Here is a 16965-nt window from a genome sequence, read left to right as displayed (position 1 = left end):
CTGCAGACAGAGCACAGAGTGCCTCAGCAGGCCGTTAATTTGGGATCCATGGTTTTTCTGCAGGATGAAGGTATTGCCATACTGATGAAAATGAAGAATTTGAGGGAGGGAGTTAGGGGAGGAGGCAGTTTCCCCCCCTAGTGGACTGGGCAGATCTGTGTAGAGACCATGTGGCATAGTGTTTGGCAAGGAGTGGGCAGAGCCAGATTCACTGTGGCTATATTCACACCATAGATTTAAAGCACCGCTTTGTTCATTATTCATTTAATTTGTACAATTTATACTTCTTGATCATAAAAAACAAAACAGAAGCTTCCAAGCAGTTTGCAAAAGATAAAACAGAAAAATCAAAAAGGATTTGCAACTCTGCTTTAAAACACAAAATTAAAAATACCTCAGCTTTCTAAGCACCTGGTTAGGCTTGTCTGAACAGGAATGTTTTTAGTAGGTGCCGAAAAGAGTACAGTGAAGGGACCTTGGTCTCAATAGGCAGGGAGTTCCCAAGTGCAGGCGCTGCCACACTAAATAATAGAGTCCTACAAATGCAGAACAGGTTTAATGTGGCATCTGTAGTAGTACCACTTCCAGTGATCGAAACAGTCATGGCTTCCCCGAAAGAATTCTGGGAGCTGTAGTTTGTTAAAGGTGCTGACAGGAGACCCCTATTCCCCTCCCAGAGCTACAGGTCTTAGAGTGGTTCAATAAGCAATCCCACTTTCACAGGGAACTCTGGGAATTGTCTGCATGCAGAGAAGTGATGATTGATTGATTGATTGATTGGACACAGGGAATCTTTGAAGATTTATGAGCCCTACATTCTGGGTAAACAACTACTCCCTTCTTCTTATTTTCCATTTGGCTCATGATTTACCTATTTAATTCTCATGTCCACCCCCCAAATGTCTATTTTCTTAGAGCTATTAAAGAAATTTACATTTTTACAATGGTGCATCTGGTTGAACTTGGTTTCTACTCAAATCTGTTTGCAATCTTAGTCATGAATTAAGTTTACCTGTGCCTCCTAGAAGCTGTTAGCAAGCGGCAGTGTCCACACCAAAAGTAACAGCTTTGACTGGCAACCTAAATTTGGACAGACGATGGGTCTCAAGCCCTCAGTGAGTTAGTGGCTTGTGAAGACAAGCTCTGGCCGATTGAGGAAATGAGACCAATAGTGAGTCCAATGGTCAAGAAGGTGGTTTCTGCAAGGGCTGTAGAGGGAAGTGGGGGGCAGATGGGGGTCATCAACCTGGGAAGGCAGCCCATCTAGGAGAAGGACACCTCTGATCGTCAACCTGTGATGCCTTGTGAGGTAAGTTGGGGAGAAGAAAAGGCTAAGGAGTAAATCCTTCACAAATCTGGAGTAGAGTACCTAAGACTGTTGTATGGCACCTGAAGGAGCGTCTCCACCCCCATCGTTCTGCCCGGACGCTGAGGTCCAGCGCCGAGGGCCTTCTGGTGGTTCCCTCGCTGCAAGAAGCCAGGTTACAGGGAACCAGGCAGAGGGCCTTCTCGGTAGTGGCGCCCGCCCTGTGGAACGCCCTCCCACCAGGTGTCAAAGAGAAGAACAACTACCAGACTTTTAGAAGACATCTGAAGGCTGCTCTGTTTAGGGAAGCTTTTAATGTTTAATAGGTTATTGTATTTTAATATTCCGTTGGAAGCTGCCCAGAGTTGCTGGAGAAACCCACATCAGTGAGGCCAAGAATGGGGGGTCTTGTTATCTGGGCAACTCTGGACCTCCACACACACTGCCCAGGCTTGATCCCCGGGGAGTTCACTTCAGTGTTGCCAGTGCAGTGGTTTGGTTTACCCCAGAGGCCTACTCCATTGTCTCTTGAGACAGATGAATGCAAAAAATAAATAAAAGTAATTTTCTGCTAAACGCCTGATAAAAGGGATTGAGGAACATAAAATTAAGTAGTATTATTGGTTGCCAGTGTGGTGAGAAGTTCCTGAAGAATCTGGACACTGTTGGAGACAGGATACTGGGTTAAATTGACTATAGGGATAACTCAGCAGAGCCGTTCTTCTAGGTAAACGACTACACCGTATAAGCCTTTAATTTGAAGGCAATTTAACAAAACAACAATTTATGATTTCCTTTCCCTGGAGTACCGCAGTGCATAAAAATTAAGCAATGCTGCATTGTGTGATATTTCCAAAGGACCTCTCTTACAATTAGCCAGCTTTATGAGAAACTGTGAGCAGCTAATATGGGACCCTGGGGGTTTAGGAAAAAAACAAAATATATAACATTTCAACAGAGCAGCTTTTTCAGCAGCGGGAAATGGATAAGTGATGTTGCTGAGCATCTATCATGTTGCCAGCGTGAACAGAAATAAAAATATTTTGCATCCTGGACAACCTTTATGAGAGAATTCCAGGAGCTGTAGTTTGTTACGGGGGCTGGGAATTGTAGCTCTTTGGGGGTAAACTACAGGTCCCAGAATTCTTTGGGGGAAACATGTGGTTTAAATGTGTGGTGTGGATGTGATTGTCACAATGTACTCTGAAACCAAAATAGCTTTTCTTAGCTGCTAACCTGAGCATCACATACCAGTTGGGACTTACTAGAAAGCAATATATATATATATATATATATATATATATATATTAATTAATTTAAAAAAGTAATCAAGCAGAATTAAAAAACCCTATTAAAATATAAACAAAAACAGCATACCACTGTCAGTTCCCAAAAAGTTTAAATGTGGGATATGCTGCAGGTTTGTAGAATGTGAATTTGTGGTGGTGGTTTTAATTAAAAAAAAAATGATTTGCCACAACAAATATGAAGCAATAATCAAAGCAACCATGAAGGGAGTGGGTTTCAGAAAGCCAAACTATGATGCTGGGAATTTGAAAGTCATCTTTATTCATCTGAGATTATCTCTGCAAATTTCGGTGCATCAAAGGTGGGTTGCAATTACACTCAGCTCTTGCAACATTGGTGATGTAGCTCCCCCAGATGGCATGAAAATCACCTGGCGTTGTCCCCTTACACATTGCTCTGACCTCCTGCACTCACTGCTCCATGAGTGCTATCCAATTCCCCTCTTGATACCAGCATCTTGGTCTCCAGTCTCTCTCCCCTTTACCAGTGTGTTTGTGTATCAAAACGATTTATATTGTTTTCCAGGCTATAAACCTGCAAGAGAATGCTGTTAGTTGTTGTTTTTTGATTTATTTAAGCCGTTCTTCCCTTTTGTTCTTTACAAATAAGTTTAAAGCATCTTAAATTATTAACAGACACTGAATCAATAAAAGCAATAATAAAAACAAATCCCAACATTCTTTTTTTAAAAAAAAACAACAAAACCCCAGTATCATATAATAAGGGGAGGTGAAAAGAACTGACTGAGCAAAAAAGCTAATGCAATCTAATGCTGCTTTAATAAATGCAGAAGAACAGAAGTAGAACCTGTTGGATCAGACCAAAGACCCGTCTAGTCCAGCATCCTGTTCTCACAGTGGCCAACCAGATGTCTGTAGGAAACCAAGGAGCAGAACAAGTTTAAATGAGAGCCACTGTGGTGTAGTGGTTAAGAGCGGTAGTCTTGTAATCTGGTGAACTGGGTTCACTTCCCTGCTCCTCCACATGCAGCTGCTGGGTGACCTTGGGCTAGTCACACTTCTCTGAAGTCTCTCAGCCTCACTCACCTCACAGAGTGTTTGTTGTGGGAGAGGAAGGGAAAGGAGAATGTTAGCCGTTTTGAGACTCCTGAAGGGGAGTGAAAGGTGGGATATCAAATCCAAATCCAAACAAGAGCATAAGAGCCCTTTCCCCTCCTTTGGTTTCCAGCAACTGGTATTCAGAAGCATTGTTGCCTCTGACTGTGGAGGTCTGCCTTGTAGCCACTGTCTTGTAGCCATTGCTAGCCTTATCTTCCACGAGTTCTTCCCATCCTCTTGTAAAGCCTTCCAAGTCAGTGACCATCACTGCCTCACGTGGAGTGTTCCATAGTTTAACTATGTGTTTCATGCAGAAACACTTTGTTTTATCTGTCCTGAATCTTCCAACACTCAACTTAATGCCTCTCTGACAGTAGAGGAAGAGCCTAGTGGGGGCCAACAAAAGAGGTTCTAAGACTCTCTCGAGGCACATCTAAAAAAAATGTACAGTAGTACCTCGGGTTACAGGTGCTTCAGGTTACAGACGCTTCAGGTTACAGACTCTGCTAACCCAGAAACTGTACCTCGGGTTAAGAACTTTGCTTCAGGATGAGAACAGAAATCGTGCTCCGGCGGCACGGCAACAGCAGGAGGCCCTATTAGCTAAAGTGGTACCTCAGGTTAAGAACAGTTTCAGGTTAAGAACAGACCTCCAGAATGAATTAAGTTCTTAACCCAAGGTACCACTGTAGTATGTTGTTGTTTAGTCGTTTAGTCGTGTCCGACTCTTGGTGACTCCATGGACCAGAGCATGCCAGGCACTCCTGTCTTCCACTGCCTCCCACAGTTTGGTCAAACTCATGTTGGTAGCTTTGAGAACACTGTCCAACCATCTCGTCTTCTGTCGTCCCCTTCTCCTTGTGCCCTCCATCCTTCCCAACATCAGGGTCTTTTCCAGGGAGTCTTCTCTTCTCATGAGGTGGCCAAAGTATTGGAGCCTCAGTTTCAGGATCTGTCCTTCCAGTGAACACTCAGGGCTGATTTCCTTCAGAATGGATAGGTTTGATCTTCTTGCAGTCCATACCACTGTAATATAAACACCAACAACTGGGAAACACTGGCCTGCGAGCGCTCCAGTTGGAGAACAGCCTTTACCAAAGGTTTCATGGGCTTTGAAGATGCTCGAATTCAGGTTGCAAGAGAGAAACATGCGAAGAGGAAGGCACGCTTGGCAAACACTCACCGTGATCAACTCCCACCCAGAAACCTATGTCCCCACTGTGAAAAGATGTGTGGATCCAGAATTGGCCTCCACAGTCTCTTACAGACTCACTGTTGAAACTGTGTTCATGGAAGACAATCTTTCTCAGCTATGAGTGATCGCCAAAGAAGAAGAAGAGTGGAGGTAGAACGTTCTCCTCCTTCTGACACACCTCTCCTCTCTGTCACCTGGCTTTCATCCAGAATTCTACCCACCCATCCTGTCTCTCATCCAGTTCCCAAAAAAACTCACAGTTCACCCACAAAGTCTCACAAAGAAGAGGGTTTGCCGGAAACTGCTAGCATAACCCTATTGCAGATATTAATACTGAAGCAATTGGATGCCTAAAACTTCAAATTGCCATGAAGCTCACTGGGTGACCTTGGGCTAGTCACTGCCTCTCAGCCTAACTCAACTCACAGGGTTATTTGGGGGATTAAATGAGGTGTGGGGGGACCTTTGAATTCCAGTGGGGTGGGAAGATGGGATGGAAATGCAATCAATAATTCTGGGTGGTGCTGTAGAGAAGGCTCTGTCTTGCATTTCAACCAGCCATGCTTTGGAAAAGGGCAGGAAGCATTGCAGGGCCTCCGCTGCTGAACACACATCATTGCAAGTTTATGGATTATTTCTTACTCTCCCTCCATTATTGCAACTGCTGCAGAGTACCTAGCCTCGTATGGATGACCCTGTCTCAAATAAGCCATTGCCATGTCTGCAGTTGCTGAATGGAAACTGTGTAATAAATTTCATTTGATTTTATTGGATTGGCTAATCAAATAACATTGGCATAATTCAGCATTTGGCTTACTGCGGCGCAGTGTAATTTTCGCTTTCGACAGAGTAAAAAGGTGTGTTCGAATAATGCCCAAGGTCTCTCCTGTCATTGTGTTTTTATAGGTTTAGCAAGCGGTGCAGGTTTTATCAGACGTGCTAACTGCACATCTTGCTTTTGATGTCAAAATCACTGTGGCAAATCAATTTCTACAATTTTCCCCCATGAAATTACGCCAAATGATTGCAGTGGTGTTTGTTATACTTAAAAGCTCTATGACTCTTCACAGGCAACTGCTGAACCACTTAAGTCAGTGCAGATAACATCACGAGCCAGGTAATAAACTTGAAAACAGACTGGATTTTTAATAAATGAGTTATAATCACTCCCTGGAAATGGGAAGACAAATATCATACCAGGTTGTGCCCTTAGAATAATAGAATCGTAGAATTGTAGAGTTGGAAGGGACCCCAAGGCATAGCTGTCAACGTTCCCCCCCCCCCTTTTTTTAAGGGAAATTCCCTTATTCCAAATAGGATTCCTCGCAAGAAAAGGGGAAAATTGACAGCTATTCCCCAAGGGTCATCTAATTCAACCCTGTGCAATGCAGGAATCTCAGCTTGATGGTGACCTCAGAGGTGGAACTTAAGGATGTTTTCAAATTAGGGACGGGGAAGGTGAATTTTCCTAATTTGCACTTTCCAAAACAATACATGAATCAAAACCCATCCAGCTGTCAGGGACTGGGCAGAGGAGGAATGGTGGAGACCAGCTCCCCAGCTTGACCCTTCCATGGAGGAGGAAGAGGAAGACAGTTTAGAGTTACAACAGGGGTTTGAGGGAGGTCACAGCTCAGAGGCTGCAGAGGGGAGAAGCTTGGAAATAATTGGAGAAGAGTGGGAGGAAGAGGAAGCACCGGGGGGGTGACATCTGACGGACACAGTGTCTTTAGAAAGCATTCCAGACCCCCCTCCTCTCAGAACCCGGCGAGCCTTGAAAGCAGGAGAGTAAAGAGCTCAAAGACAGAGGGCACATAGCAGCACCCATAGGAGAGACAATGTAAATAGTGAATGAGGAAGTGGGAGAGACAGGGGTGGAGATTCACTCGGGACAACACCATTATCCAAGAGGCTGGGTTCTATAGCCTCTCTCTGTAAATACTGCATTAAAAAGCAGACGGTAATAAAAATTTTCCTTGTCTTTGTATGTTCCTGGCAACCAGCCGGGAGTCACTGGCAGCAGCCTGACGCAGCCTTTGAAATTTGCAATTCACTGAATTTTGCAATGCAATTCTCCAGCTAAGCAATGTGTAGAAAAATGCACATACTAACATCATTTTAAAGGCTTGTTTGCCCTCTGCCAGGGTTAGGCTGCTTCAAACATCAGTAACTGAGTGTGTTTTGGATCCGGTATAACTTTATGCCAGCTTAATTCACACTGTTTTGTTTTATGGCAACTTCTGGTGTCTAGGATTGCTCCCTTAAAGATCCATTAATTCTTGGCCACCAAAGTTACCGTATGATTGGAAAATGTAGTTTTCCAAAATGTGGAATTATGTACAAAGTAAATCACCACCCAAGTCTTGTAGTGATGAGAAGTAACCACTGGAAGATATTTACAGGGTTAGGTCAAAAAATGCAGTTGTTTTAGAAAATTCCATAAGCTCTGGGCCTCTCTGCTTTTCCTGTTACAGTGATCATTAGAGGGGAATACAGAGCCCGGGACTAAAGATCTGAAAAAGCTATTAGGACATCTCATTAAATGATCTCTCGGGGCAAAATTCTCTCCTATTGTCTGTTTCTTCCTTTCAGTCCAGTCTTGTTTTAAAAGCCCCAACAAATGGAGCTTCTATCACTCCTTCAGGGAGATCATCATGGAGAAAAATCTCGCTGTCAGGAAGATTTGTCTTCAAAGCAAGCTTATATTTTCCCTTTCTTTAATGCTGCCACATTATTCTTCCTGTCTTCGACCATTCTAAAGATCTATACTCTGTCTCTCCCATTCTCTACTCCCCACCTCAACATTTCCTCTCTTCTCTCAAATATCCTCGAAGCAGCAAGCATTGCGATCAGTTTGCGAGTAGAATTTGCACTTGGGTCAAAAGTTGCTGGAAGGGCCACACACACGATTCCATTTGCCTCATCTCAAATGCCAGTTTCATATGCCAACCTGGCCTCACACTGGGACAAAGTGTAAGACCTCTTGTCTGGCTGAACCCAAGTCCTTCACTTCACTGCATTGAAGCTCCCTGCCCCATAGGAAGCTGCTGTTTTCAGCGGATGTTTGTCCTTTGGAGCAAATGGGGCATTTATATTTCTACAGGGTATAAATAAGAGCTTGCCGATCAGAAGATCGGCAGTTCGAATCCCCGCGACGGGGTGAGCTCCTGTTGCTTGGTCCTTGCTCCTGCCAACCTAGCAGTTTGGAAGCACGTCAAAGTACAAGTAGATAAATAGGTATCACTCCAGCGGGAAGGTAAACGGCGCTTCCGTGCGCTGCTCTGGTTCTCCAGAAGCGGCTTAGTCATGCTGGCCACATGACCTGGAAGCTGTACGCCGGCTCCCTTGGCCAATAAAGCGAGATGAGCGCCGCAACCCCAGAGTCAGCCACGACTGGACCTAATGGTCAGGGGTCCCTTTTCCTTTATAAATAAAGAGAATGGGAGCCCATAAAATGAATGGAAAATTAAATAACACTCTACAAATGAAAATGAATTGGAACACATAATGATTCTGCTGCCTTGGGAGACCCCTAATTCTATTCATTGGGTCCCTATCCCTCGATGAAGGTGCACTTGCTCCTTTTCAACCCTTCACTGTTGTGTTTTGTTGTAGTTGAAACTTTTTATCTTCTCATGAATGTCATCCTGGTATGCTCTCCTTGTCCAACGAAACCTCCATTTTCTCTTCGGCCTTCGTCTCATGAGCAGCGTGTTTTTACGTCTGGCAGTATACAAGAGCTTCCATCTACAACAGGACTTCCAAAACAGATTTATTTATACTTGCTTCCCCATTCCTCCCCCTGTGCCTTTTACAGTATGTGGTGCTTGCTAAGTTGTAAATCATGGCTCTGTAAATCAAGGCCTAGCACAACATTAGGCCATTGTCACCACCATCAACACCATTCTTCTTGAGGAGTGAATACTTTGAAGTCGTAACTATCCCTATCCACTTTATTCAGCCACTCCTAGATAGACCTACTCTGCCACATCATCATCATCATCATCATCACATTCATATACCACTTTTTCTTCCACGGAGCTCAAGGTGCTGTACATGGTTTCCCCCCATTTCATCCTCACAACAAGCCTATGAGGCAGGTTAGACTAAGAGATGGTGACTGGCCCAAGCTCACCCAGTGAGCTTCATGGTTGAGTGGGCATTCAAACCCTGCTCTCCCAGATCATAGTCCAACACTCTAACTATTATACCACTCTGGCTCTTCTTCACTATCTACTATTGGTTCCCTCTCCTCATTATACAAAACTCCCTTGGACCCCATCTACCAATCAGCAAACATTCCTTGATCCTTGAATAAGCCTTTTAAAGTCATACCTTGGTTGTCGAACTCCCTGGAACTCAGATGTTTTGGCTCCTGAATGAGCGAAACCCGGAAGTGACTGTTCCAGTTTTCGAATGTTATTTTGGAAGCCGAACATCCGATGGGGCTTCCGAGGCTTCCAATTGGCTGCTGGAGCTTCCTGCAGCCAATCAGAAGCTGTGATTTGGAAGTTGAACACTTTGGAAATCAAACAGACTTCTGGAACAGATTCCATTTGACTTCCAAGGTATGACTGTATATGCAGAAGTTTATGCAGATTCAGTCTGTATTGATAGCATTTTACTGTGAATTTCTCACAATATACATATACATTTTTATAAAGCAATTTCTCCTAATAAAAAGCAGCAACACTATTTTATATACGTTTTATGCTGCACTATATATATATATATATATATATATATATATATATATAAAATATGTTACTCAGCTGGAGAACTGCATTGCAAAATTCAAAGAGATTTGAATTTTGCAGAATGGCTGTGTTTTGGTCTGGGTAATGTTTTGCTAAGTGTGAATTGTGTGGGTTTGCCTTTAAATGCAAACTGAATTGGATTTCTCACCCATCCCTATTATTAAACGATGGTAGACTGATAACCATCTAGCCAGGACATGTAAATCATCCCCTAGGTGAAACCTTTTTTATTTGAGGCTGGCCAAGGAAGAAATGCCTTCAAGCCAAGGACAATAGGACAGTAGATAATCAGTCTATTCCTCTTGTGGGTGATTTATCTCCTTCACAAATATGAGGAGGTAAAATGCTTTCTCATTTTAACTGCAGCTCCTAGAGCTTGCAATGGCCATCGTGGTGCTGGTTCAGGTACATTTGCCTGGTGCATTCAAAAAGAGATTAAAGCCAGGGAAAGTGTTTTTCCACGCAGCCAACCCAACAGTGCACATAAGCCAGCAACCACACTGGTGTCTATTCTTCATTTATAGAGGCTTACATGGCACTTCCATCCGTAACGCAGAAGGAAAGTGTGAGAATATATTTTGGTCAAAAGCAAGGTTGAAACGGAGGGAAGGTCTTTCACAGGTAGGAAGAGTTCCATCAAAAATGGAAAGGAGAATGGAAATTGCCTCAAATTGCATGTTCATTCGAGGTCACACATGGAAAATGATGTCTGCTACTTTGAGCTCCTTGGAGGTAAGGTGGGATATAAATGTAGAATTAAATACATTAATAAATAAAATAATCACAATAACTGCTCTTTAAAATATTGCTAGCAGCAAGGGTGTAATCTGGCAGTTTGACTTAGAACAAAACCAAGATCAGGCATTTTAACACTCACCAAATATTTTCCCCATGGTAAAAGTGTCTTTGTTTCTTGCTCTTGAGCTCTGAAATAGCATCCCTAGTTGAATTCACCATGATATCTGACTTCAGGTTACTTTATAAAAGAATGGGGGAAAATTTACAAGTTATTTTGGAGACTACTGTAAGCAGATGGAAACAAGAGTAGGATTTTGACTCACTTGTAGTGTAAAAAATATTATGGATGATATGGTTGGATATAATAACTGGAGTACAAACTAATACAGTGGTACCTCGGGTTACATACGCTTCAGGTTACAGGCGCTTCAGGTTACAGACTCCGCTAACCCAGAAATAGTACCTCGGGTTAAGAACTTTGCTGAAGGATGAGAACAGAAATTGTGCTCCAGCAGCGCAGCAGTAGCGGGAGGCCCCATTAGCTAAAGTGGTGCTTCAGGTTCAGAACAGTTTCAGGTTAAGAACGGACCTCCGGAACCAATTAAGTACTTAACCTGAGGTACCACTGTATGCAGTTGTAGATGTTTTAAAACAAGACTCCATGGACAGGATGGGGGGGGGACTCACAAGATTCAGAGAATCTCCACATATAGTGTTACTTTATCGATGTGTGTTTGTTTGTATTTTTTTATTTGTAAAATTAATTTAAATTTTTTTTAAAAAAAGAATTCACCAGATATCAGCATCTGCAGTTAACTAGAACGGTATCTTGTAAAATGAATAACAATCGTTTCTTTCATTTAAATATCTCTTTGCAAAACAAAAACAAAAAGCAAGACACAGATGTTGCAAATTAAATTGGAATAAGGAGATGCCACTCTTTCACACACAGACACACATAAAAACACACACTTCCACACACCTCTTCTAACCATCTGGCTGAAGTCAGCTGAACACAATCCAAATAGGCAGTATTATTTCTTCTGTTTACAGAAAATCAGCATCTTTCGAGCCCATCAGTAACCAAAGAAACTTGGCAGAAGATCATCCTTCTAAACTTCAGAGACTGGAGGAGGGGGTATCTCTTGTTATTTGACATTGTTGTTCAATTTTTAGGAAGTCTACAGACAGTTCTTGCTTTTATGTTTTCATTTGAAAATATATGTACCCAGCCACCCCTTAAAAGATGCATCATTTTCCAGGAAGGGAGTAAATTGCTTAGCCCTTTGCTGCATCTGTAAAATATTATCCACATTTCTGTCATAAGTTTCCTGCAAAATTAAGTGGGGCCCACAGAGACGGAGCTTTTAAAATGTCAATGAACCATCATATAAGATCAATAAGACAAAGGGAGCTTTGCAGCAAGTAATCACAGGCACAATCCCTTCCAAGCATAGGCAAAAACACTGTCCCTGTAGGGCGCACATATCCAATATCCTCATTCAGTCATTTGTGGAACACTCTTCGAATATTCATCTCTTTGGATATTTGTGTCAAAGGTGCAGTAAAATAACTAGGCCAGGGTGAGGAACTTCTTGCTGGGCAAACCTCCTAGGGCCACATGCTGGTGGTGAGTGAGGCCAGAAGCAAACATAGGAGGAGCAACAAATGTTAATTTAGCCTTCATAGAATAGGCTAGTTTCTAGACACACTCACACCCAGTCAAGCAAAAATCACCTATCAGCATTCAGGGACACTCAAGGAGAATGTGAAGTAGGGGGTCATGATATAGGGAGAGATGTGGCTGAAAAGGGTGTGTGTCCTGGGGACAGCCCTGCATAGGGGTAGGGGAGCAACTTACCAGTAATTCATCTTGCTTCTAAAGGCAAACTTGTTCAACGCACACTTTCTGAAACAATATACAAACAAAGTTTATACTAGGGTAGGTGTAAATTTAAAAGCATATATTAGCAAACAACAAAACAACGAATTGTGTAATATTGGGGGAAATCGCTTTGCAAATATGTGTATACCGGACAGAATTGCATACAAATGTTTATATTATGAGAAAATCACATTTAAATGCCAATGAATTTTCATGAGGACTAAAATTGTCAGCTGGCGTGGAAATATAGAGATCTGAACTTACAATAGGAAAAATTAAAAAAATGAAGGGAAGTCAAAATCAACAGCTTCAGCTCTACTTAAATCAATGGGGACTGCTTCTGAGTAAATGCATGTAGGATTGCACTGTAAAAAATACAGGAGAAGGAAAAGAAGATGTCCTGCCACATAGGATTTAACTAGCTTCAACAATATCTGGGGCAACATGAGGAATGCTTTGTATTTGTAAAAACTGTGGGTGGTATTCAATGCTTGTCCTACACAGACATTGAAGTTAATGGGCATGACAAGCTTAGGTTCATTGATTTCAGTGGGTCTACTCCGAGTAGGACTTAGGTGACTACAACCCATTGCTTTGTAATGCAGAAATAAATTTAACTCTCCGGGTAAGTCACTTGAAAGTACCAAATAGGCCTAGGACTAAATTAGGATGTAATTATATAAATGTGATGTAGATTGGTAAGAAAAGTGAATAAGATTGATAACAGTTGGAAATACTTTTGCTTAAGAATGATATTGGAAAGCTGTTACATGCAGATACAAGGAAATTCAGAAGGGAGGGAATAGAGGAAGTTAACCAACATGTAATTAAGGTTGGGTTTTCAAACAATTAAGTTCATTTTTATTTTTTCTTTGTATTGTGGTGGGTAGGATGGTGTTTTTTGTATTGTTTTCTTCTTTGATGTATTTCCTTCTGAGATGTATTTTTCTGCTTTTATTTTTCTCTTTGTTGTTTTGTTATGTGCTATTTGTTATAATTGTGGAAAACCTAATAAAAATTATTTTAAAAATAAATAAATAAATAAATTTAACTCTCCAGGTAAACACTTCTCTGTCCCAATCCCCAGTAGCAGACTGTTATATTGCTTGAGAAACACTTCCCCCCTTTAAACAACCAGAACAGAGCATGCACAGCCCTTATTTACAGGTCAGCTTCAAAATGTCACCCCTCAATGTCAAGGGAGGAAGGATGTGGGAATGACCACATTGCTTCACCCACCCTTCAGTTATTAACCTCCCGTAAATTCTGAAGGGCTGTTTTTCTGCTCTGCTGTAGTCAGGAGAGACTACTGAAGCATCCACTAGTCTCTCTCTTTTTTTTCTTTTCCTTTTCTTTTTTTGCAATTTCACTCAAGGCATTTTCTTGTATTACCAACGAGGCTCATGCTGAAATCTGCCAGTCAGCATGGCAGAAGTTCACAAAAGCCCTCCCAAGGGCACTCGATTTTGCATAGGGAATAAGGTGAGATTATCAGAGCCAAGGGGAAAGGGTGAATCAAAGGGCAGAGCTACACCTTCTGTGCATATGGGGAGGGATGCAATTTAGTTCACATTTAAACCTTAAGTAATTTGCAATTTGTGGACCAAAACATAGCCATCCTATGAAATTCGCGCTTCTCTGAATTTTGCCATGGAGCCCATTACACGGGCAATGTGTACAAAAATATATATGCATGTAGTAGGGTAAAGTCTGCCTAAAACTGCATATGTTAGTAAAAGAATAAGATGCAAAAAAATGCATATCGTTGGGGGAATTAGCTTTACAAAAATGTGTAAAAGAGTCAAAATTGCATTCAAAATGTGTATCTTAGGAGAAAGTCAGTTTTTAAAATTAAAATAAATGCAAGCTAATGTGAAGAACTGAATTTAAGATTGGGGAAACTGTCACGATTTCCCCTACCAGTCACCTAAGAATAGGGATGGAAGGCTCCATCAGTTTCTCTTCTCTAAGTTCCCTATTTTTGCAGTCATGAATTGAGTTCTCCACATTTCTATAGCATTTTGTGTTATTTTTTATTTTTTAAGAACTTAAGGAAATTCATCAACATTTTAGTGCAGCTATGTCCTAATCAACACATTTCATTCGGTTTTTGACTAATGCATATGTTTTTGTGAGCACTTTCCCCTCAATACAACACGTTTTGTGTGTTCTTTTCATGATTAAGTTCATTTTCATGCACCATTTACCCTCACATTTCCAAGCATTGTTTGGTTGAAAAGCTCCACTTAAAAAATTGGGTAAATGTGAATTGAAAAGGGTGGCTGCGTTTTGCTTCATGCATCATTTCAGAAAGTGCAGATTTAGTCGGTTCGCCTTTAAATGCAAACAGAATCAGGTTTCTCCCCCATCCTTCTCTGTGACCCTACCTGTCTTAAACTTGAAACATACCCATTACAGTAGATGCTAACTACTCCCTTTTATTTTTCTTTTAAAGGAAAGTTAATAATTCTTCCCTGTTTACACAGTTTCGTAAATAAGGAAGCAATCCAAGCCCAAGATCTACCTGGCTAAATAAGGATCCAATAGGTCTCTGGCTCAGTAAAGCACGAGACTCTGAATCTCAGGGTCATGGGTCATGGGTTCGATCACCAAAAGATTCCTGCATTGCAGGGAGTTGGGCTAGTTGACCCTTGTGACCCCTGTTAGAATTCCTGCTCTGTGATTGCAGTCATGGGATTGTTGTCTGTCACATGACGGTGTATGTTTTGACTCCACAGAGTGGGAAGTGACGGAGACAGGATGTTTGTGTTATTGTGTTACGTGAAGTGGGACTGTCCTTTGTTCTTTCTCTTTGCTGTCTGATGCTAGAGAGAGAGGGAACCATGTTGCAGTGCTCCATGTGTGTTTTATATGTAAATAAAGTAGATTAGCCAAAATGCTGAGTTGCTGAGGTCTGTCATGCAAAGCTGTGAAGACTCTGCGGATCCCTGAGTGTGCCAATGTCTGTTGGCATCGGTCGCTGTGATGTTTGGGCTGAAGAAAGCTTTTGAATCGCCCGAATGAACGACCGGGAGGGAGAGATCATGCCAGTTGGGCATGTGTCTCTACCAGGGTCCTACTCGAGAGTAGGAAAAGCTCCTGACAGCCCCATCCAACTCTACAATTCTATGAATTGCTGGTGCGGCTGGGCTATGCAGGTGCAAGCCACACCTTCTGACTGAGCCAGAGATACCCTGGCACAACTCTCTCATCATGTCTCAGCTGGGGCTCATCTGAGACCAGCAGATCTTATGTTGCCTTCAGCAGCGGAGCAAGCTGATTGGGAGCCTGGGGCGGTGCGTGTGCCCTGCGCCCAGGAGCAGGGCCAGCTGCCCATGGGGAGTGGGGCCAGCCGCCCGTGGGGCTGGGTGAGCCGGGGCAGGACACTCCACGGGGCCTCTGAGGAGTCTGCCTGCCTCCTCCTACTCAGCCGCCCTACAGCTGAGGGGGAGGTGGCAGGCGGACCATTTGGGGCAGCCCGGAGCCTGCGGGCACCCAAACCATCACGTCACTCCCCGGAGTGACGCGTGGCTCGGGCGCACTGCAGGCCCCGCAGTGAGTGCCACCCGGCATTTTGTCACCCCCCCTCAGTGGTGACACCAGGGCGGCCCACCCCCCACCGCACCCCCTTCCTCTGCCCCTGGTTGTCTTAAGTCCTGAAAAAGAGATATTCTGGAGCAGTGGCAGGGACAAGCAGGGGTACTCACAGAGTAATCCCTCTGTTCAGATCAGTCACGTGACCCGGCAACCAGGTGGAACTTCCACCAGTATAAGCAGTGACTTAAGTAAACTCCTTTTTGAAAAGCTTGCTTTCCCTCTGCCAGTCTCAGGCAGCAGCAGCTCTGTTCCTGAATAAGTTTGGATGTGGTGTACATTATGCCATCTTAATTTAAGCCATCATAAATTACGCTGGCTTCCCATAGTTCGAATCGTCCCCAAGCCACGCATTTGGACATCCTTCTCCTCCTAACATAATAGCAAGGAACGTGAGAGGTGCAGACCAAACTCGCCTGCTACTTAAAGCCATTTTGCACCTTTCACTTTTCATAAATAGACAAACCAGGCTCAGACTGACCTTGACTGTAATTACAGCTGAAAACCTTCATGTTTCTTTGACAGAGTTTGGACTATCATGCTCTCTCTCCTATTATAACAAGTGACTATGTCAGAATGGATCAGGAGGCACCCACTACATCATTGTGCCCTGTTATTAACATAGTCATCACCAATAATGGAATTATAGCTAGAGATGTATTGTGGCAGGCAGCCACACATCCTCTCTCTTTCTCTGTGGCTCCTGGTTATTTAAGGCTCAGCTCAGGCATTGTGTCTTGAGAGGGAGAGGAACTCATTGATTTTCAAAGGTTACACCTGAGCCACAGGTCCCCTCGTGCCATTCTGCAAACTACTTTTCGCATTTTCCTCCATTCCAAAAGATGGTTTCTTATAGGGATCGGTGAGGAATTTGATTGGATTCCAAAATGAAGTGACCTGATTCCCAACCTCCAGCTAACTGGAATTTAGTTATCCACTAGCTTCTCTGTTTTCAGGATGTTCTGATGCTATTCTATGTTATATAATAATATATGCATTCTGAGAGTGGATCCTTTTAGAAAAGGCTATGCTGAGAGAATATGCATTCAGAAATGAGTTTTGTGGTCGAAAATGTGTTTAAAAACATACATTTAGCTGCCTCTCCCAGCCCAAAAATGGAAAGA

General features: G+C 42.8%; 1 protein-coding gene and 1 long non-coding RNA gene across 2 annotated transcripts in view; one reads left to right on the top strand and one right to left on the bottom strand.

The window, feature by feature from the left end:
• PDGFD (platelet derived growth factor D) overlaps positions 1–16965 on the top strand; it is a 142059-nt gene that overhangs the window by 96139 nt on the left and 28955 nt on the right. The window lies entirely within an intron of this gene.
• LOC308475431 overlaps positions 1–16965 on the bottom strand; it is a 163059-nt gene that overhangs the window by 133712 nt on the left and 12382 nt on the right. The gene's annotated exons all lie outside the window — the stretch shown is intronic.

The sequence above is a fragment of the Podarcis pityusensis genome (assembly GCF_964106645.2).
Source record: "Podarcis pityusensis genome assembly, chromosome: 4".
NCBI lineage: Eukaryota > Metazoa > Chordata > Lepidosauria > Squamata > Lacertidae > Podarcis > Podarcis pityusensis.
Note: the sequence above shows the minus strand (reverse complement) of the source record. Positions and strands in the feature narration are given on the sequence as shown.